The sequence below is a fragment of the Pleurodeles waltl genome, chromosome 5 (genome assembly GCF_031143425.1).
Source record: "Pleurodeles waltl isolate 20211129_DDA chromosome 5, aPleWal1.hap1.20221129, whole genome shotgun sequence".
NCBI lineage: Eukaryota > Metazoa > Chordata > Amphibia > Caudata > Salamandridae > Pleurodeles > Pleurodeles waltl.
The window spans coordinates 869,820,587-869,842,659 of NC_090444.1; positions in this window are offsets into that span (position 1 = coordinate 869,820,587).

The window sequence follows — 22,073 nt, forward strand, 5'->3', positions numbered from 1 at the left end:
AACTATAATCCTTGCAAGAAAAGGGGTGTGGCCCTCACAACATTCTAAGTTGGATATTAGATCATTATTATAGAGAAGGAAGAGGGTAGGGACCAACACACATCCCTGCCTAACTCCCCTGTTTATGGGGATGGGGTTGGTTAGCTCACCCTGAGAGTCACATTTAACTAGGGCATAATTATTTGAATAATGATTATTTTAAGAAGACAGATAGGGACTCCCATCTCCGCCAAAGCCCTCCAAAGTGATTCTCTGAATACTTAATCAAAAGCTGAGAGTAGATCAAGAAAGATAACATAAACTCGACCCTGCTCACCCTCAAAGAAACATACTTTCAGTATTGCAATTGAAGACGAAAACCTGGTCAATCGTACCTAATCCCTCTTTAAAGCCAGCTTGCAATGGGGTACAAACGTCAAAGTCTACCATCCATTCGCTCAGTCTGTCCAAAATGATACAGCTAGATAATTTTTGGGTGCTATCTATGAGACTAATTGGACTGTAATTAGCAGGATACGATCTGCAACCTTTTTTAAAAATAGGGACTATCTCCCCTCCTGCACACATTGTAGGCAACAGAGTGCCGACCAATAGAGCATTAAAAAATAAAACAAAATAGGGGCACCAGATCTCCTTGAACATCCTAAACAAGTCACCAAGGACTGTCCAAGCCTGGAGCCTTGTTAGGTGTAATCCTGTCCACAGCCTTGGAGATATCAGTAACCGGTATACGCAGTACCTGCTGCTGCATTAAATCAATAAGAGATTCAATAGGGGCAAACTGGACTGGCTGCCTCTGTCCTGTGTATGCTCCTCACCCACGATTGCAGTTTGATGTAATACCTCATCCACGATTGGGTCTTGATTCCTAGCTCTAGAGCACTGATTAGATAATGATTGAAATTCCTCTCCAGTATACAGTTCAGTAAACTGCTTGCCCCAAGCATCTGCTAAACACCACCTGCTACCACACACCAAAAGGTACAGTGGTCTCTTCTTTTAGCGGCATTCAGTATTAAGGTCCATCGGCTACATTCCCACTCTCTCCTGGCTTTGGAGATGGTATCTTTATAAGACTTCTTGGCTGCCCTAACAGCATCTCTCGACCCTGTCCTTATGGACCTCAACAGGGCACACTTTGCTTCTCTACAGGACTTGGTATACCAGGGAGCTTCCTTATTCCTTGCTTTAACACCTCAAGATTCTTTGGTGAGTAATGTCTCAAGAAAAGCAAACATTAAGTAATATGCTGCACAAGTATTCTCCATAGAGTCTAGACAAACACTAGGCATTGGCTCGCCTGCCACCACTTACAACCCACCACTTCCAACCCTGCAGTCACAACCTCCTTCCTGAGGGCTTCCTCTGACTCAGCCACCACACTCTACTTAAGTCTACACCAATTATTGGCGGGAACCAATCTCTGGTCTAAAACTCCATTAGGGCCTACAGGGAGGAAGTCTCCCATCGCTACCAGTCTTAGGCACAAAGCGTTGTGATCACTGTCCTCCCTTGGGATTACCACCATATCAAGTAAGACTGACCACAAGCTGATATCCAGAAGGATGTTATCTATCAGGCTGGAGCAGTGCAAGCAATTATATGTGGTTTTCCCCCTCTATGTCAAATTTGGATCTCCCATTTCAGGCCCTTAGACCAGCTCTTAGAGTGAACACATTCAATTGCAGTACTGCAGCAGACCATCGCTTCATGGGTGTAAATGAAAGCCCCGGTATGCCCCAATCATGAACTTCTTCACTGCTAAAGACTTCTTGGATGGAAGAAAGAGGTTCATATTCCAGTTAAAATTTCCTGCAATTATTATAAAGGGGTTTGTATTTAAACCAACCAAGTGGGTCACAAACAATTCAATTACCTGGGGCCCCGTTGCCCCTGGATCTGCAGTACACATTGTGCAAATAATACACACCGCTAGAGGGAAATGTAGGTGAGATGCACAAAACATCTGTGCTGCTCAGAGGGACCATTTTAGCTATACAGCAAAGTCTAGTCTTAATCCCTTGGGGTCTTCCCTTGCCCAAGAAAGTTGCCGGTACAAAAAAGTAATGTACCCTGAACGGATTTTCAGAGCCATTGCCCACATCTCATGAAATAAACAAATGTCAAATAAATCTATAAACATAACATGCCCCATAAGCAGCAGGAGGACTTCGAAACTAAACTGGCAAACATTCCAAAAAATCAGCATGGTAGAGTTAGTTGGCTGGATAGAGAAGACGTCTGATTCAGTCAAACCTGGAGTATTAGGTGAATAGAAAGAAAATCATCATACTTAGGAGAAGATGCATACACACCAGAATTGGTTATGCGCTGGGGTGCGAAGGATGGTCATAGACAAATTAGCTTCAACTGGAGTCTGAAAATAATTAATCTCACTCTCCACTTGGACTTCTCATGGAGATGCTGTGATGTCATGGTTGTTATCTACAATAGGGTGTCAATCCTGGCCATCTAGGTTATTTAAGGGTAAATACCTATTGAAGGTGGAAAGAACCAGCCCATCACCTCTGGCCGCCCTATAGGGAGGAGCACCAAAAGGTCTCCACCTCTCCAATTGGGGAGGCCTATAGAAAAAAAACAATGGGTACCAGTGAGGTACCATCTCTCTTCACACATATTCACATCAAACAGCCAATCAGCCTTTGAGTTAGAGAAGGCCTCCTCCAGTTGATGACAATACAATCCCTGCCATTGATTTTAGTGTGGGGTCTGACCCAACCCACCATCCTCACCAGCAGAATGTCCTCATAGTCCTTTAAACTAAAATTGATATCAGCCGTAAAGCAATTGTTGGACCTGGCCTTTTGACAGGGTCATCCCCAAACTTTTTGCCTCCTTCCTCCTATTTTTTCTGACCTGTTGTTGTTGGCTTTTGAACTCTGGGCACTTTACCACTGCTAACCAGTGCTAAAGTGCATATGCTCTCTGTGTAAATTGTACTGTTGATTGGTTTATCCATGGTTGGCTATTTGATTTACTTGTAAGACCCTAGTAGGGTGCACTATATGTGCCTAGGGCCTGTAGATTAAATGTGACTAGTGGGCCTGCAGCACTGGTTGTGCCACCCACTTCATTAGCCCCTTAACCTTGTCTCAGGCCTGCCATTGCAAGGCCTGTGTGTGCAGTTTCACTGCCACTTCGACTTGGCATTTAAAAGTACTTACCAAGCCTAAAACTCCCCTTTTTCTACATATAAGTCACCCCTAATGTGTGCCCTAGGTAACCCTAGAGCAGGGTGCTGTGTGGGTAAAAGGCAGGACATGTACCTGTGTAGTTTATATGTCCTGGTAGTGTATAACTCCTAAATTCTTTTTTACACTACTGTGAGGCCTGCTCCCTTCATAGGCTAACATTGGGGCTGCCCTCATACATTGTTGAAGTGGCAGCTGCTTATCTGAAAGGAGCAGGAAGGTCATATTTAGTATGGCCAGAATGGTAATACAAAATCCTGCTGACTGGTGAAGTCGGATTTAATATTACTATTCTAGAAATGCCACTTTTGGAAAGTGATCATTTCTTTGCACTTACATTTTTCTGTGCCTTACAATCCACGTCTAGCTAGGTTTAGTTGACAGCTCCTTGTGCATTCACTCATACACACCCCAAACACAGGGTACTCAGCCTCACTTGCATACATCTGCATTTTGAATGGGTCTTCCTGGGCTGGGAGGGTGGAGGGCCTGCCCTCACACAAATGACTGCCACACCCCCTACTGGGACCCTGACACACAGGATTGAACTGAAAGGGGACCTGGTGCACTTCTTAGCCACTCTTTGAAGTCACCCCCACTTCAAAGGCACAATTTAGTATGAAACAGGGCCTCTGCCCTACCACCTCAGGCACTTGCTGGAGAAGAAACCTGAACCAGAACCTGCATCCTGCCAAGAAGAACTGCCTGGCTGCTCAATGGACTCACCTGACTGCTTTCTACAAAAGACTGCTGCCTTGCTGTTGGCCTGCTGCCTTGCTGAATTCTTGTCTTGCTGCAAAAGTGCTCTCCAAGGGCTTGGATAGAGCTTGCCTCCTGTTCCCTGAAGTCTCAGGACCAAAAAGACTTCTCTTTTTCAACTGGACTCCTTGTGCGCCGACAAATTCGACGCACAGCTTGCTCCGTGGTGAAAAATTCACCGCACGCCGATCCGGAAAGGCGCTGCTCGATGTGACACCTGCGGTGCGACCGGAACTTTGACGCACGGCCCCGCCTGGACAACACCGTCCGACTTCCAGAGAGGAAATCGACGCTACGCCTGCCGTGAGGAAGAAAATTCCACGCACAGCCCACCGGAACGACTCGCAGCCGGATAACTAGCCTAGGGTTCCACGCACAGACCCTGGGACATCTGGTAATCCCGCGACCCACAGAAGGAGACGGTCCGCGTGCCGGAAAACAACGCATGTCTTCCCCGAGTGAAAAATAACGATGCAAGTCCATGTGTGAAGGGGTAAAACAGACTCACACACCATTTTTCTTCCCGTAGAACGACGCACGTCTCCCCGCGGGGAAAATAACGACTCAAGTCCATGTGTGAAGGGGCGTAACCGACGCACACACCATTTTTCCACGCATCTCCTCCTCGGCGGCCCTCTGCGGAGATTTTCCTCTCCAAACCAGGTACTTTGTGCTTGAAAGACACTTTGTTTGCTTTTTAAAGACTTAAGACACTTTATATCACTTTTCTGTGATATCTTTACAAATTCATATTGCATCTTTGATCATTTTGACCTGCAAATACCCAGATTAATATTATATATTTTTCTAAACACTGTGTTGTGTATTTTTGTGGTGCTATATTGTGTTATTGTATGATTTATTGTACAAATGCTTTACACATTGCCTTCTAAGTTAAGCCTGACTGCTCAATGCCAAGCTACCAGAGGGTGGGCACAGGATAATTTGGATTGTGTGTGACTTACCCTGACTAGAGTGAGAGTTCTTGCTTAGACAGGGGGTAACCTGACTGCCAACCAAAAACCCCATTTCTAACATTGGTGGCACTGGTGAGATAGGACTTGTATTTGTGCAGTGACATACAGTAGCTAAGTATTTCTCTACCTACCCACAGTTGAAGGTAAACTTGATTTTTCATCTTTTTGCTTTTGGTTCTCTAATGTCCTCCTAGATATATTATTGATATTTTGGACTTTGGATTTTGGTTTTGCCTATGATACCTTGTCAGATTGGGAATGGGTACCTACTGTGTGTCATTCTTTGTGCCTACTGAATCACTTACTAAGGCTGACCTAAGGAGGCGTTGCAGAAAATGGGGACTTCCTATGTCAAGGAGATCCACTAAGATGGAACTGCTAGATATCTACATAGCCTGGGGGGAAGAAAGATGGGCAGAGGAAGAGGCAGCAAAAAAAACAAATGACTGAGGACTCCTCAGATGAGGAGGAGGACTGCTCAGGTGAGGAGGAGGACTACTCATATGAGGAAAGAGAACCAGTGAGAGATGAATGGCTCCTAGAGGCAGAGCGGTCACTGGAGGAGCTCGATGACTTTATTGAAAGGGCTGAGGCGGCAAGAGCCTTAGCCCTGGAAAAAGAAAGGATGGCAGCTTAGGAGCTGAGCTGTGAAGAGCTGAAACTGGAAGCCGGAAGGGCTAAGCCCAGTTCAGATGGTGGCAGCAAAAATCTTGCATCCAGTACTGCTGAAGAAGTGCACAAGCCCAGAGATGTGGTGCCCAACTTGAAGAAGAGAGTTGACACACCCCAGGCGGTTCAAGAGTATGAGGTAGTTCCCGTTATGCACAGGGTCCCTGAGAAGGATTAGGGAACTGGCACAGGGAGTCATATTCCTACTGGGGGGAAGGACACTTTACTGGCTCTAGAAGAGAGTGACAGGGAAAAGGGTTCCCCCCTGGTTGACGTCCTGGATATAGAGTGTGGAGACATCCCAGAAGAGTATGGGTTGAGTGTCAGGGACAATCAGATACTGTCTCACCAGTCTCAGGAGGGTGAAGTAGAGTGCTTTTTTAAGGCTGAGTCACTGGATGGTTGGGTGAAGGGTACTGTGGTTAATACATGTGAAGGGCAGAGTGATGTAATTGCTGGAGAGCATATGTCTGGTACTTATTTTCCAGAGCTACCCCAACACCAGGTGGCGTGTGAGTTATCTGAACCCAGGGAGCTTACAATGGAGGCAGACTTCTGGGTGAATACCAGAGAGTCTGAAGAGGCATTTGGGGGTGCTCCTGAAGGGAGTGGTCTAGGTGTTTCCCAACCAAGTGAGGTGCGAGAGGATTGTAGTGTCCCAGGTAGGTCCCAGGTCCTAGAGGGTTCCATGAGGGAACACCAGGAGGGAAGCCTAGCCTGTACCGTAGGGCCACCTGTTGAGGGAGGCCCCGCAGTGTCAAAAGAACTTGGGGGGGGGGTGACTGTAGCAAGCATCCCACCAGTTCTGGTGTCTCGCAGTACCACTCCTAGTGAGGGGGTGCAGAAGTGTAGACAGAGGGTTGAGAGGGGGTTGCGGACCCCAGTTGAGGGCCTGGAGAGTCAGGGGTCAGCTCTGAGAGCAGAGCCCCCCAGGAATGACCCAGGTGAAACCGTTTCTGGTTTGGGGGAGATCCAGACTCTGCCAGATGGGCAGAGGTCAGGAGACCTTCGCAAACCAGACTCTTGTGTAGCCCTTGAGGATGGTGTGTCCCTTGTGGGGGGTGAGCATGCCCCCCAGGAAGTCCTGGCGTGCCAGGCAATTGTTCAACCTCAGGGTGGTGACTCTGGGTTGGATGACCAGGTTCAGGGGTTAAACTCTGGCCTGGTGGGGGTTCAGTGTGCCCCCCAAGAAGTCATGGTGTGCCAGGCAATTGTACAACCTCAGGGTGGTGACTCTGGTTTGGATGGCCAGGTTCAGAGGTTAAACTCTGACCTGGTGGGGAGTAGGTGTGCCCCCCAGAAAGTCCTGGTTTGCCAGGCAGTGATCCAGTCTGAGGGTACAGACCCTGGGCTGGAAGACCAGGTTCAGGGTGCCCCCCCAGACCTGAAGGGAGGGGCTACTGATAACAATGCCCCTACCATGTTGTCTTCTGAGGAGACCACTCCTAGTTGGAGGGTGCTGGACCCCAGAAGGGAGGGCAGCGGGAGGGAAGCCTCACCCCGGGCCCTAGTCCAACCTGAAGGTACAGACTCCTGGTTGGAGGGCCAGTTGCAGGTTAACAGCCCTGCACTGGTGGAGGAATGGTGCAGGGCGGCTTCTATAAGCACCCTGACCATGTTGGACTCTGGGGGTACCGCTCCAGGAGGGAGGGCACAGAGCCCCAGAGGGGAGGACCAGGTCAGGTTCAGGCTTTCATCCCTGACGTGGTGGAAGGGAGAGTGGTTAAAGGGTGCCCAGCACCTGGAGCTACCGCCCCCCACTCTCCACAGCCACAGGGGTTGGAGAGCTTTGAGAGGCCTGGGGCCTGGCTCTCATCCCGGACAGCTGTCAGTAACCACTGTGGCTTACTGTCTGGGTGGACAGAGTTATCCCTGGCGAGGGGACAAGTGTCACACCCCGGGGGTAGAGTGGGCAACACCACTGTGTTGGTCCTGGTGGTACTATCCTGCTCCTGGGATACGTCTGTGAGCAAAGTAAGGTTAGGTGTTGCACAGATGGTATCCGCAGGTAAGGAGAAAGGTTCCCTATGGATTGGCTTAGTGGGCCCTGAGAGTATGGAAAGAGGGATCCAATTGGAGTCAGGAAGGCAAAGAACTGGAGCATGCCCCTGCTGTTGTGGGCCTGGGTCCTTGTTCTATCACCTCAAACAGGGAAGTACATCAGGATAGTGATTGTTCTCCCCTGGCTTTAGGCTGGTGGGGGGTCATGTTGTACCTGGCTTTTTGACAGGGTCATCCCCAAACTTTTTGCCTCCTTCCTCCTATTTTTTCTGACCTGTTGTTGTTGGCTTTTGAACTCTGGGCACTTTATCACTGCTAACCAGTGCTAAAGTGCATATGCTCTCTGTGTAAATTGTACTGTTGATTGGTTTATCCATGGTTGTCTATTTGATTTACTTGTAAGACCCTAGTAGGGTGCACTATATGTGCCTAGGGCCTGTAGATTAAATGCTCCTAGTGGGCCTGCAGCACTGGTTGTGCCACCCACTTCATTAGCCCCTTAACCTTGTCTCAGGCCTGCCATTGCAAGGCCTGTGTGTGTAGTTTCACTGCCACTTCGACTTGGCATTTAAAAGTACTTGCCATGCCTAAAACTCCCCTTTTTCTACATATAAGTCACCCCTAATGTGTGCCCTAGGTAACCCCTAGAGCAGGGTGCTGTGTGGGTAAAAGGCAGGACATGTACCTGTGTAGTTTATATGTCCTGGTAGTGTATAACTCCTAAATTCGTTTTTACACTACTGTGAGGCCTGCTCCCTTCATAGGCTAACATTGGGGATGCCCTCATACATTGTTGAAGCGGCAGCTGCTGATCTGAAAGGAGCACGAAGGTCATATTTAGAATGGCCAGAATGGTAATACAAAATCCTGCTGACTGGTGAAGTCGGATTTAATATTACTATTCTAGAAATGCCATTTTTAGAAAGTGAGCATTCCTTTGCACTTAAGTCTTTCTGTGCCTTACAATCCACGTCTGGCTAGGTTTAGTTGACAGCTCCTTGTGCATTCACTCAGACACACCACAAACACAGGGTACTCAGCCTCACTTGCATACATCTGCATTTTGAATGGGTCTTCCTGGGCTGGAAGGGTGGAGGGCCTGCCCTCACACAATGACTGCCACACCCCCTACTGGGACCCTGGCAGACAGGATTGAACTGAAAGGGGACCTGGTGCACTTCTTAGCCACTCTTTGAAGTCACCCCCACTTCAAAGGCACAATTTAGTATAGAACAGGGCCTCTGCCCTACCACCTCAGACACTTGCTGGAGAAGAACCTGAAACAGAACCTGCATCCTGCCAAGCAGAACTGCCTGCTCAAAGGACTCACCTGACTGCTTTCTACAAAGGACTGCTGCCTTGCTGTTGGCCTACTGCCTTGCTGAACTCTTGTCTTGCTGCAAAAGTGCTCTCCAAGGGCTTGGATAGAGCTTCCCTCCTATTCCCTGAAGTCTCAGGACCAAAAAGACTTCTCTTTTTCAACTGGACTCCTTGTGCGCCGACAAATTCGATGCACAGCTTGCTCCGTGGTGAAAAATTCACTGCACGCTGATCTGGAAAGACGCCGCTCGACGCGACACCTTCGGTGCGAATGGAACTTCGACGCACGGCCCCGCCTGGATAACGCCGCCCGACTTCTAGAGAGGAAATCGACGCTACGCCTGCCGTGAGGAAGTAAATCCCACGCACAGCCCACCGGAACGACGCGCAGCCAGATAACTAGCCTAGGGTTCCACGCACAGACCCTGGGACATCTGGTAATCCCGCGACCCACAGAAGGAGACGGTCCACGTGCCGGAAAATGACGCGCGTCTTCCCTGAGTGAAAAATAACGACGCAAGTCAGTGTGTGAAGGGGCGAAACCGGCGCATACACCATTTTTCTTCCCGTAGAACGAAGCACGTCTCCCCGCGTGGAAAATAACGACGGAAGTTCGTGTGTGAAGAGGCGTAACCGACGTACACACCATTTTTCCACGCATCTCCTCCTCTGCGGTCCTCGGCGGAGATTTTCCACTCCAAACCAGGTACTTTGTGCTTGAAAGAGACTTTGGGGGTGATTCTGACCCCGGCGGTACAAGACCGCCGGGGCCAGGGTCGGCGGGAGCACCGCCGACAGGCCGGCGGTGCCCTGCAGGGCATTCTGACCGCGGCGGTTCAGCCGCAGTCAGAAGAGGCAAACCGGCGGTCTCCCGCCGGTTTACCGCTGCCCTTAGAATCCCCCATGGCAGCGCAGCTTGCTGCGCCGCCATGGGGGATTCTGACACCCCCTACCGCCATCCTGTTCCTGGCGGTTCGCCCGCCAGGAACAGGATGGCGGTAGGGGGTGCCGCGGGGCCCCTGGGGGCCCCTGCCGTGCCCATGCCAATGGCATGGGCACGGCAGGGGCCCCCGTAAGAGGGCCCCGCAAAGTATTTCAGTGTCTGCCAAGCAGACACTGAAATACGCGACGGGTGCAAACTGCACCCGTCGCATCCCTGCAACTACGCCGGCTCAATTCTGAGCCGGCGTCCTCGTTGCAGGGGCATTTCCTCTGGGCCGGCGGGCGCTCTTTTGGAGAGCGCCCGCCGGCCCAGAGGAAATGTCTAAATGGCCGCCGCGGTCTTTTGACCGCGGTGCGGTCATTCAGCGGCGGTACCTTGGCGGACGGCCTCCGCCGTCCGCCAGGGTCAAAATCAGGCCCTTTATATCACTTTTCAGTGATATCTTTACAAATTCATATTGCATCTTTGATCGTTTTGACCTGCAAATACCCAGATAAATATTATATATTTTTCTAAACACTGTGGTGTATTTTTGTGGTGCTATATTGTGTTACTGTATGATTTATTGCACAAATGCTTTACACATTGCCTTCTAAGTTAAGCCTGACTGCTCAGTGCCAAGCTACCAGAGGGTGGGCACAGGATAATTTGGATTGTGTGTGACTTACCCTGACTAGAGTGAGGGTTCTTGCTTGGACAAGCAGTAACCTGACTGCCAACCAAAAACCCCATTTCTAACAGCAATGGCATACCTTGTTCTTAAGATCAGCACAGGATTCATTAGTAGTGCCTGGAAGAGAGGGAACACCCATAGCAGCAACAAAGGGGCAGCAATCAAGTGGAAGGTTGAGTTGAAGTTACAGCTGACGTTTAAGTTCACCAAAGGCAGAAGTGGGTCTTTGCTGAGACACACTACTGGCCCCAAATAAGGGCCCACTCATGGCCCTAGTTTTGGAAGCATTACTCATAGCTAAATCCCCTGAATCACCAGGCTCATCCGTGGGCATCTGTAAATGGGGCAGACCATCAAACACCTTTCAAGGTCGAGATGGTCCATCACCACACCCAGGCTTGGGGGGAGCTACCACACTGATAGAGCGAGAACCGTCATTGTTGACTGTACAGGTGCCTGACTTGCTAATGAGATACCCGCCTTCTTATAAGCTCTAATGAATTTAACTTTTCTACCAAGGGGGACACACATTTCTGAACTTGAAGCTCAAAACGCATCAAAATATCATCCCAATCAATATAGTGCAACTCTTTTATGGGTGGTGAGAAGGGGTTCATTGGCATGCTGGAGCTACCAGATTATGAGGGCCCTGGGTTAGATAGACCAGAGCCCCCATGCCTTGATTTCCTCTTACGCTTAGTGCAAGGGCAATTATTGCTGGGGGATGAAACATCAGAGTTGCACCAAAAAACGGTGCTGGACTCAACGGCAGCTTTTTGCACTAACGAAGGGGATGTGGCGGGGGACCCTTGAGAGGGCATACTTGCATCCCTACACACCACCCATCTCTGAAATAATAAAAACCCTTTCTATGCCTGAACCCCAATCATTCCTGACCCCTATAAACAAAACATCATCCTAATAATTAACCATCTCTGAACCCAAAAACCTCACATTAGTCTTGAACTCCACCCACTTTTAATATAATTTTGGATTTGTCCTTAAAATTAGCTTTCCTTTAAAAGTTTCCTTTAGTGTTGGATTTTTTGTACTTCCTTAATATTGTTGTTCCGTAAAATAGATTTTCCGTGATTTGGTTTCTTCCACAGTGGTTTATCCGTTTTCGTTTTACATTAATTCAAACACATCCACATTTGATACTTTGCATCCATATCAGTTTACACTTGTGTTTTGTCCCTTTCTTTTGGTATTCTTCTACTTCCGGTTCCCTTGTCTCCCCACCAGTTAACCTATTTCTTGCTAGTTCCATTTTCTGTATGTCTTGTTTTTATGTTCCTTTTATATTTAGACCCGTGTTGTTAGCAGCATACTGGAGTGGAGAGATGAATCCCAGGTTGGCTCATGCTCGTCAAGGCGATACAACTGAGACCTCCATATTTATTCCAAATATGAAGTCAACGTCCAATGCGAATCTTGCTGTCCGTCGAGAGAGATGTTGTGGTGTCAGAAAGTAAGCTCTGCTCTGGTATTACTGTTTCTCTCTCTCACTTCCCTTCTCTGTTTTCCCCAGGTTCTAATTGTATGTAGCAAGTTCCACTTTGCTACCGGCGTAGGCATTCAGGGTCAGCAGTGGCTTTCAGCATGTCTACAAACTTGGAATCTGACACAGCTATGTAACGGGAGGAGTGAAATGATTTTGTCATGATGACACAAATGAGGCAGGTACAGACACTAGTGCATGATACTGCCACCGCAAAAGTCTGCTCTCGGGTCAATACTAGATTTTGTCACCTTGAAATTGCTAAACATGAGCCTCTAGCCATTGTGTGCTCAGGTCTACAAGGAAGTCAATTTTCCAGACCTACCAGCCAATCGAAGCAACATAAGTGTATGTAGAGCAGTAATAAAATTACACTTCTGCAGCGATATGGCAGATGTCGGAAACTTAATGGGGACATCTCCACAAACCTCATTAGGTAGCATTCCCTTGGTCAGCAGCACCTCTCGCCAATGAATTGAGATTTGAAAATTTACAAATATAACAGATATAATTGAAAATGTAAAATGCACAGCTCGATCAAAGCCAGGGGGCGGGGGTGGAATTAACAGACGGGGACCCGTCCCGGTCTTGGCTCGAGGAAGGCCTAAAGGAAAGTATAAATGACATCCATCACAAATCAACAACCAAAACAAATAATCATCACTGTTTGAGGTGCAATGTTGCTTTAGAGAATAAACAATTATCAAGGCCTATTTATTTACACGTGTCATAAGGATAATGCGATAAACTTGGCTCATTAATTACATAAAGTGATATCTTCAAATGTTGACAATAATCTAGACACCGAGTCAACTAACAGGGTTTTTTGAGTTATGGTTGTCCAACCCACTGGCCCTTTACACACCAGTTATTTGACTTAGGTCGGAGTAAACCTCGGGATTCAACAGATGATATCTCTTGCAAGGCACACTCAGCTGCTCCCTCGCCTCAATGGAACCTGGGTCAACATGTAAACTGAGTCATTAACCAACCATGTCAGAACAAACCCAAAAGAGATATTCACCCCTTCACCACTCAGGAGATGGATCTGGGAAACCAGGCCATACCATGGTCCCCTGGTGGAAGCACCAGCTCCCCACATACCCAGGGCAGTGAGTGACATTAAATATGGACAAAATGTGTAAAGCCTGCCTCCACCTGAAGACTGCAGTACCACTGCCATGCTTGGGATACAAATTATAGCTAAATCAATCCAGAATTCATCTGCCTTTGACTGCCTGATGCCAAAGTGTGTACTTGCTTTGTGGTCAACCATGACTCTACCCTAGCAAATGCAACACAATTGCATGCAAGATAAATGTGACAAAAAGACCACACAATGTCAACTAAGGGAACTACTTTGTGTATGGAAGTGCTCCCTGTGAAAGGGAAAAAATGCCACCAATTAGAATTATGTTACCCAATCGCTTAAGTGAGCTGACACACTTTTCATGCTGTATGCTGCAGTGTGAGAAAGAAAACAATAAGAGACTAATGGGAGACGAGAGCTGACTTACAGCCCCCTACGTAAGTATATTATATGCATAATTTTAGTAAAATCAATAGGCATTGGTTAATGGCAAACCTAAGCATCACGTGACAGCCTTCACCAGCAAGAACATGTGTCAGTAGCAGGGTAAGATCTACCTTATGTTTATGGATTCCAATTCTTCCTTTCATTAAATAGACATTTCTTATGGACTATTTTAGTGATACAAGGTCTCATCTTACTGTTTTACTTTACGATTTCTACTGCAAAATAAGACAGCGAAATAATGAAGAACAAGTAGGGTGCTTCAACATAAATCAGGTGTCCAGCGCCTTCATACACCAACATTAAAGTGCTGGAAACAAATATGACAAAGATCAAGCTTGTTTTTCCAATTCTCTAGGAAAGCTTCAATCAACAGATTACAAAAATTGATAAAGCAATTGATAGAGTTGATGTGTTTGAATAATTTGGTATTCACATCCAGGAAAAAGGCAACTGGTAAACTACACATGGTTGTGCCCTATGTGTAGGAAATATCCTATGGCTTAGGCCCGATTTACTAGTATCTCATGCAGCGCAGCAGCCAAAACATCTGCACTGCATGAGAAGGAAAGTGCAGGAGAGCGCCATAGTTACAGAAATATGGCACTATCCTCCCCTCGCCCTAGCCCCGGCGCAGAGATCTCCTGCTGTGCGCCACACACACACCGTTGTGCCATAGTGCGCGTGAGTCAAGCATTGATATTGTACGGGAAGGGTACCCTTCTAGCACAAAATACTATATGAAGACACAATTTAAATAATTTCCTACGTTGTATGCGTGCTGCACTTAGCAGCTCACACACAACGTAGGGTACCCTTCCTGTACAAAATACTATACGTAGACAGACTTCAAAACGTTTTCTACGTTGTATGTGTGCTGCACAGTGCAGCACACATGCAAAGTCGGAAAAGAGAAATGAAAACATTACTCCTTTTAGTGCCTGCTTTCACATGGCATTGACATTTGGCACAAAACCCTGGCAACTATTGTTTATAGATAGGGTTCTGCGTCAAAAGACATAGATGGCTGCATGGGAATGCCCAAGTACCACGCATGTAACACCCCCTTGGTGCTAAGTAACTCAAAGCAGTGCTTTGCGCTGCTTTGGATTACTTTTAGGGTTCTTTCCAGAGCAAAACTTGTTTTGCGCTGGAAAGTAAATAAGTAAAAAAAGATTTTGCGCTGATTTGTGTCACTTTTGTGATGCAAACACGGTGTAAATTCTTAGTAAATATACTCCTGGATGTATAGTGTTGGGAGCAGAAGCTGCTGGGCCCTCTTCTGAAATCTTGAAGACCCAAGCAGCGGCAGCAGTCTTGTACGCTGTAGGTCTCTGGATTAAGGCCGAGCTTGAGTTAGGCCGAAGGGAAAGTTTGTTCTTGAAATATCTGCTCATCCTTTCTCAAGGGACCCTTGCTTGCCAGCCAGAATTGGAACTAAAAGATATCCAGATTGTGATAGAACGGTAGCTGCGGTCCTACTAGTTTCAATTGTGGGGCTTACTTCAGTGGCTGTTTTAAGGGAAACCATCAACGAGATGTTGTTGAGCTCGGGTCCACTATTTCTTGATTCCAAAAGCTTCGGATTTAATTAAAGAAATTACATATGCCTCAGTCTTGGTTTAAGCAACAAGATGTTACAGCCTGAGACAGGGTTTTAACTGCAGGGGCTTTTTGGGAGGCAGCAGAATGGTGGTGCACAGAAAGGTTGACAGACAGACAGAGATCTTCAACCTGTTTACAATTCAAGGACACACGAAGAAGAGAACTAGCTATATCTTATTTTGATCTAATCTGCCAGTATTAAACATATTCATTTAAAATAAAGACTCAGATAGATTCTATTAAAATATACTAATGGCCCTGGCTTTAGAGTGACTGTCTGAAAATGATGTGTCTTTTCCTTTCAAAGTGTCAGTTGACTACATACTGGTCCAGTATCCCCTATTCGTTTGCTAAATAAGGAAGTGATAAAGCCACATGTGCTGAGCCATACGTTATTTGGCTATAGAGAGGAAGCCCAGCTCTGTCAACCCCCTGCCATCAACGCTGATACCTTTGCAGTTGTTAGATACTTAGAGACAGCTTGAAGACTGTGGTGCTCTTGTTCAACGTATCAATATGAAAATGACAGCTGCAACCTTTAGTATGTTTCAGTTTTAATAGAATGACCTGGATTCTGTAAATTGGTGTTTCATTAATGCTGTGCAGTGGTGCAGTTAATGTGTCATTTTAACATTATTTATATTGTTTAATTCATTGGTATAGAACTTTCTTTGTACTGCTTGAGGCTGTATACATCTAAACCAAGCACTAACAAAGACAATGGGTCTTTTTCAATATCTTTTAGCCATGTTGCACACCCGTATGGCTTCTGTTCAGAATGCCTAAAAGTTAGTGGGGTAAAGGAGAGCGATGTGGAGTGTTGTAAAGTGAAGTAGAGTGTAGTGTTGTAGAGTGGCTTCGAGTGAGGTAGAGTGCAGTTTGCAGAATAGAGTGGTGTAGAGTGGAGTGGTGCAGAGTGCAGTGGACTGCTGAAGTGCTGAAGAGTAGAGTGCAGTGGCATAGATTGGAGTGAGGCAGAGTATAGTGAAGTAGATTGCATTGGCGTAGAGTGGCCTAGAGTATAGTGGTGCAGAGTACAATGCGGTGGCATAGAATGCAGTGGTTCATAGTGCAGTGGCATAGAGGTCAGTGTCAGAGAGTGCAGTGTTGCATAGTAGACTGTCGTAGGGTGCAGTGATGTATAGTAGAGTGGCGTAGAGTGTATTGGAGTGAAGAAAAGTGGCCTGGAGTGGTGCAGAGTAGAATGGTGTAGAGAGCAGTGGCATAGAGTAGTGTGCAGAGTAAAATAGAGTAGTATAGAGTGTAGTGACATAGGGTACGATGGTGAAGAGTGCAGTGACATAAAGTATTGCAGAGTATAGTATACTGGTGTGAAGTGCAGTGGTGCAGAGTACATTGGCGTAGAGTGAACTGGCATACAGTCTATTGTTTTGAGTAAAGTGGTGTAGTGTATAGTTGAGTGGCATGGAGTGGCGTGAAGTGGAGTGGTGTGGAGTGTTGTGGAGGGAGTAGAGTGTCATAGAGTGGAAGGGCGTAGAGTTGAGTTGAGTGGCCTAGAGTGGAGTAGAGTATCAGAGTAGAGTAGAGTGTTTTACAGTGGAGTGCCATTGAGTGCCATGGTGTGACATAGAGAAGAGTGGTGTGGCATAAACGGTGTTGTGTACAGTGGAGTAGAGCTTTGTAGAGTAGAGTGGCATAGAGCAGAGTCGATTTTTGTAGATTGAAGTGGCATAGAGTGGAGAAGTGTAGGAGAATGGAATGGCATAGAGTGGAATAGAGTGTTTTAGAATTGAGTGGCATAGTGTAGAGTTGAGTGGCATAGAGTGTCATAGTGTGTAGTGGCATGGAGTGGGGTAGTGGAGTAAAGTGTAGTAGTGTGTCATAGAGTAGAGTGAAGTAAAGTGGCATTGAGTGGCATAGAGGGAGTTGCATAGAGCGTCGTAGAGTGAAGTAGTGTCAGAGTGACATATAGTGGAGTACTATGGTGTAAATGTGATGCAGTCCTGTCGGGGCAGACCTTCAGGGGGTCTAGGAATCTGGTTCAAAACCGCACCTAGGTGCAAAATTGACATTATACCTATTAACTCTCTCAGTATTTTAGCTGTTGGTGCTCATCTCTGGGCTCCACCTCAAAATCTTTAATATTTACAATAGGGTTGGAAATGATAAGGAGGAGTCTAGGGCCTTAAATGAACCCAAGCATGCATTGTCTCACTACTATAATCTATTGTTGGTGGCCAAGGATTTTAATACTTCCTTTGAACCACTCACTGCTATGCCCTTTGATTTGACGGAGGAACAAGACAGGCAATGGGGTAGCCCTCAAATCAACTTGCTGTCTGTGAGGTGGTCTTCCAAAGCAGCCCGGGTGCTGGCCTTAAAATTAAACTTTGACCTCAGACAAACTAATGGTAGAACCTGATGATCACCTATGACCACCTGGGCAAAATGTCATTCAATAGACTCGATCATCAAAGCAGAATTGATTACTTCCTGGTGGCCTTTGAGCTTTGGCCTGTCATAGCAGACATGGAAGTGGTAGAACGACCAGCTAGTGTTCAGCATGCTCTAACTCTTAGCAATCCAGCCACTAATCCAACACTCTAGGGAAATAAGGATCTGGGTGACATTTGGCAGTCAAACAAACAGTAGTCCATTAGACGGGACTGGGTGAAAAGAGACCCCATGGCCCTTAAGGTAGTCAAGCTTAGTGTGGAGGCAAGAGGTTGTGTTTCTAATCCAACTGTCCTCGGAGTGCAGGGTTGAAGGAGCAACTAACAGACATGAAACACTGTTCTCCCAGATTAGAGATCAACTAGGTCATGCTAAGAGCAGGGGAAAAAAAGAGCCAAAACCTGTTCCCTGGTACAACGGTGCATGCAGACTGACAAAACTGTCTGGCTTTTAGCTGCATCTACATTGGATTCCCTCTCAGAATTAGTGAGGTGTAGAACTCGATACAGGCAGGTCCTGGCTAAAGCAAAAAGGGACTGAGAGGATTCCTTGTGGCTGTCTTTGCACAATGCCCTGACCATTAGAGATAACAAGTCCTTTTGGAGGACAGCAATGGCTTGTACAAGAGGCACACAAGTAGTGCTAGAATTCTGTGTTCAACCCCAGGAGTGGGTGTCTAATTTTAGCCAGTTGTATACCAGCACATGTCACTCTGAGAAGGAAGATAGTGTGGATCCAGACAAAAGGTGATTGAAGTAGCTCCAGCATCCTTGTGTTTTAATTTAAAAAACTATAGAGGCAATACACTCCTGCATCCCTGCCAGTGCTCCAGGCCCTGACAGGATTCCGATTGACCTTTACAAGGCAAACCCAGAAGTCTTGGGCCCATATATAAATCTGCTTTCTCATATGATTCTTTCTGGTATAGATATCCCTCCTTAGTGGAGAAAAGCAGAAATCATCCATATTACCAAGAAGAGGGATTGGTTGCTGCCAGGGAACTATAGTCCAATTAACCTGCTTGATTCCCTTAAGAAAATCTTCAGTAAACAGGTTTTGGGGCATTTGGAAGATTGGATGAGTGAAGGGAACGCTTGTCTGATCTGCGGGCAGGCTTTAGAGCCAACATAAGTACTATTGACCAGGTCTTTCGCTTCATGTGTATCTATTGGCAGGAGGCGATAATCAACAAGGGCAAACTTTTTGTTGCCTTTGTATATTTATGATCCACACTTGGGGGGTCATTCTGAGTTTGGCTGGTGGCGGGCGCCGCCAGCCAAACGGGAACCGCCAGAATACCGCTGCGCGGTCAAAAGACCGCCGCGGTTATTCTGAGTTTCCCGCTGGGCGGGCGGGCGACCGCCAGAAGGCCGCCCGCCCAGCGGGAAACCCCTTCCCACGAGGAAGCCGGCTCCAAATTCCCCAGGTCAGCGGAAAACCGGCGGGACACCGCCGGTTTTCTGTTTCTGACCGCCGCTTTACCGCCGCGGTCAGAATGCCCATGGGAGCACCGCCAGCCTGTTGGCGGTGCTCCCGCGGTCGTTGGCCCTGGCGGTCCATGACCGCCAGGGTCAGAATGACCCCCTTGATCTGTTCCCCAAGGGGATGATGTTGAGGGTGCTGGAAGAAACGGGCATCCCTGAGCCCCTCTTGAACATCTTGATAAGGCTCCATGATGAGAACTGTACCCATGTCAGGAGGGAGGAGGCCGGGGAGCTGACTGAACCCATTCGGGTAGACCGGGGGGGTCAGGCCAGGTTTGTGTCCTTGACCCACCTTGTTTACCTTGTATATCAATAGAGTAATTGAAGATGTGAATAGGGATAACGTGTGATGCGCCCAAATTAGAGGAGAGAAGGGTGTCTGCTCTCCTCTTTGCAGATGATACCTTGCTGATTTCCATGTCACTTATGGGGTTCCAGCAGTTATTAAATACCTTTAATATCTTTTGCGAGGAGCTGGCACAGGAACTTAATACCTCCAAGACAAAGTGTATATTATTCTCCAAGCAGAAGGTGATTCTCTGTAAAAGGAGTATGGTGGTGGATGGCGACCCCCTAGATGTGGTGACATTATTTGACTACTTAGGGATAGGATTCTCATCAAATTTTTGCTTTGTACCACAATTAGAAAAGGCACATTTGTCCGTAATCCATCATACTGGGGAATAGGCAAAATCCACAGAAAGACAACAAGAAGTGTGGCCTGAGTTCTTGAAATCTACAGTCCTCTACGGGGCTGAGCTGTGAGGCTGTACGAACACCTAGAGTGTAACTACAGGCAGGTATAGGTTCTTAATAACCCTATTAAACTTACATATGAGCACGCTACCTGCTTCCCGTTTATTTAGACTTGACCCAAAAAACAATCTCCCAAAAATTGACTGCAGACTTCCACTTTTTCACAAAAACAAGCAAACTATTGATGAAATAGTCCCCCCCTTAGCACAAAAGCTGAATTTACAATTCAGATATGGTTCCCTACCAATTAAAGTATTCACCAGCAAATGGCAAGGGAAGGGAGTTGAAGATGTTTTGTGCCTTATGTGCCAAGGGGGTCAAGAGTCCTTAATTCATGCATTATTTGTTTGTCCTTGCCATCAAAACCCCCCGGGCAAAGTGGCCAGTGCCACTTTGCTTGAAACTAGACACTAGAAGGGACATGTAGAACACTGAGATTGGACACTAGTAGAGTAATCATTTTTGGGGTAGCAAAATATCTAATGGCTCTCTGGACAAAGCGTGTTAACAGCTAAAACGTAGGAGACTGAACTGTAATTTTATTTGTGTGCATGCAAATTGAAAAGTCCCCTGATCGAAATGTTTGAAGGGTTGCAATGACAGTGGAGGCTACTTGTGTGCTGCTATAAATGCACTGTTCACTTTAATCTGGAAAATTAGTCTGCAATCACTGTAGTGGGACAAACCTTGTCCCACAGACGACTTATTATCATACTGTGTTGAAAGTATTATGTATGCTGCTTCCTGGATGCCCTTATTACACATTTACTTTATTGTACCTGTTACCCATATTATGATACACACATAGCAATCTGTCACTATACAGCCCCACACAGCAGCGCTGCCCTGTCCGATGATGATTCCTTTCCACCGTCAGGCTGCCTGTGTACATTATATAGCGGTTCAGCCCGCCATGCCGGTGGCGGGCTGAACCTCTGGGGTTCATAATGACCCCCTATGTGTCTGACTGGGGAGGGAGATGGGTGATTGCAAATGTTAAAATTCACACAGTGACATACTCTTGGTAGGATACTACGGTCCAAACATTGATGACCTGAAACCACTCCAGGAACTATGTAGCTACTTAGTGGACAGCAAGAACTATATAGTGTTAGGTGGACATTTTAATACATTGTTGGATCCCATTCTGGATAAATCCACAATCAGGCCAATAATAAAAACCCCTAAGCTGAAAGACTGGGTCCCCAATATAATGAAAGATCTGTGTAGGAGGCTGGATCTCTATATAATGTACACAAATGATGTGTACTGTGCAGAGATCCAAGCAACCCTACCTTGGTATCCAGAGTGATTAAGTAGACAACATAATGCTCTATTTTTAGCAGTAGCTTGGTCGAGCAGATAGTGAATATATATTGGAGAAGTGCTAAGCATTTGTTGAACCCCTTATATCAATAAATGTGGACACACACTCAAAAGAATGTCTTGAGGCCAATTGGCAAACATACTTCAAATTGTACATAATTTTTAAAAATCATCAAAATAGGGTAAGTCCTTTTTAAGTTATGATTTTTCAAAGTTTAGCTAAAATAGGCCCTCATTACAACCCTGGCAGGAAATGCTATCGACCGCTGTGCTGATGGCCACCACCATACCTTGACCGCAGCGTTATACCACCAAGGTATTATGACCCACACAGGGAAATTCGCCACTATACAGACACCCACACAAGTCTGCCAGCCCAAAAGTCAGTGATAAAATGGCGGTACCAAAACCCACACCGTTACGCCAACAGAACTATGGCCATCACATTATGACCCATAAATCACCGCAGCGGACATTCAATGGCGCTAAACCATTGGCGGGATATACCGCTGCACTCAAAATACATACACACATACAAAACAACACTACATTGCACAATTCAATACACACACCTGACACCCATACACACACCACACCCACACACCCACACCACTATAAAACACACACCTACATTACCTACAACCCTTTACAAATACAAACAAGTGCCACAAGAGAGATAGCAAGACCACAGACAAGACCACAACCACACACCACCATCACCTATAAACCATCCACACACCTTACATCACACACCCCAACACATCACCTTACACACTCTCACCCATACCACTCCCACTACACCCATGGCACCACAAAGACACCCCAGGTTCTCAGAGGAGGAGCTAAAGGTCATGGTGGAGGAAATCATCTGGGTACAGCCACAGCTATTCAGATCACA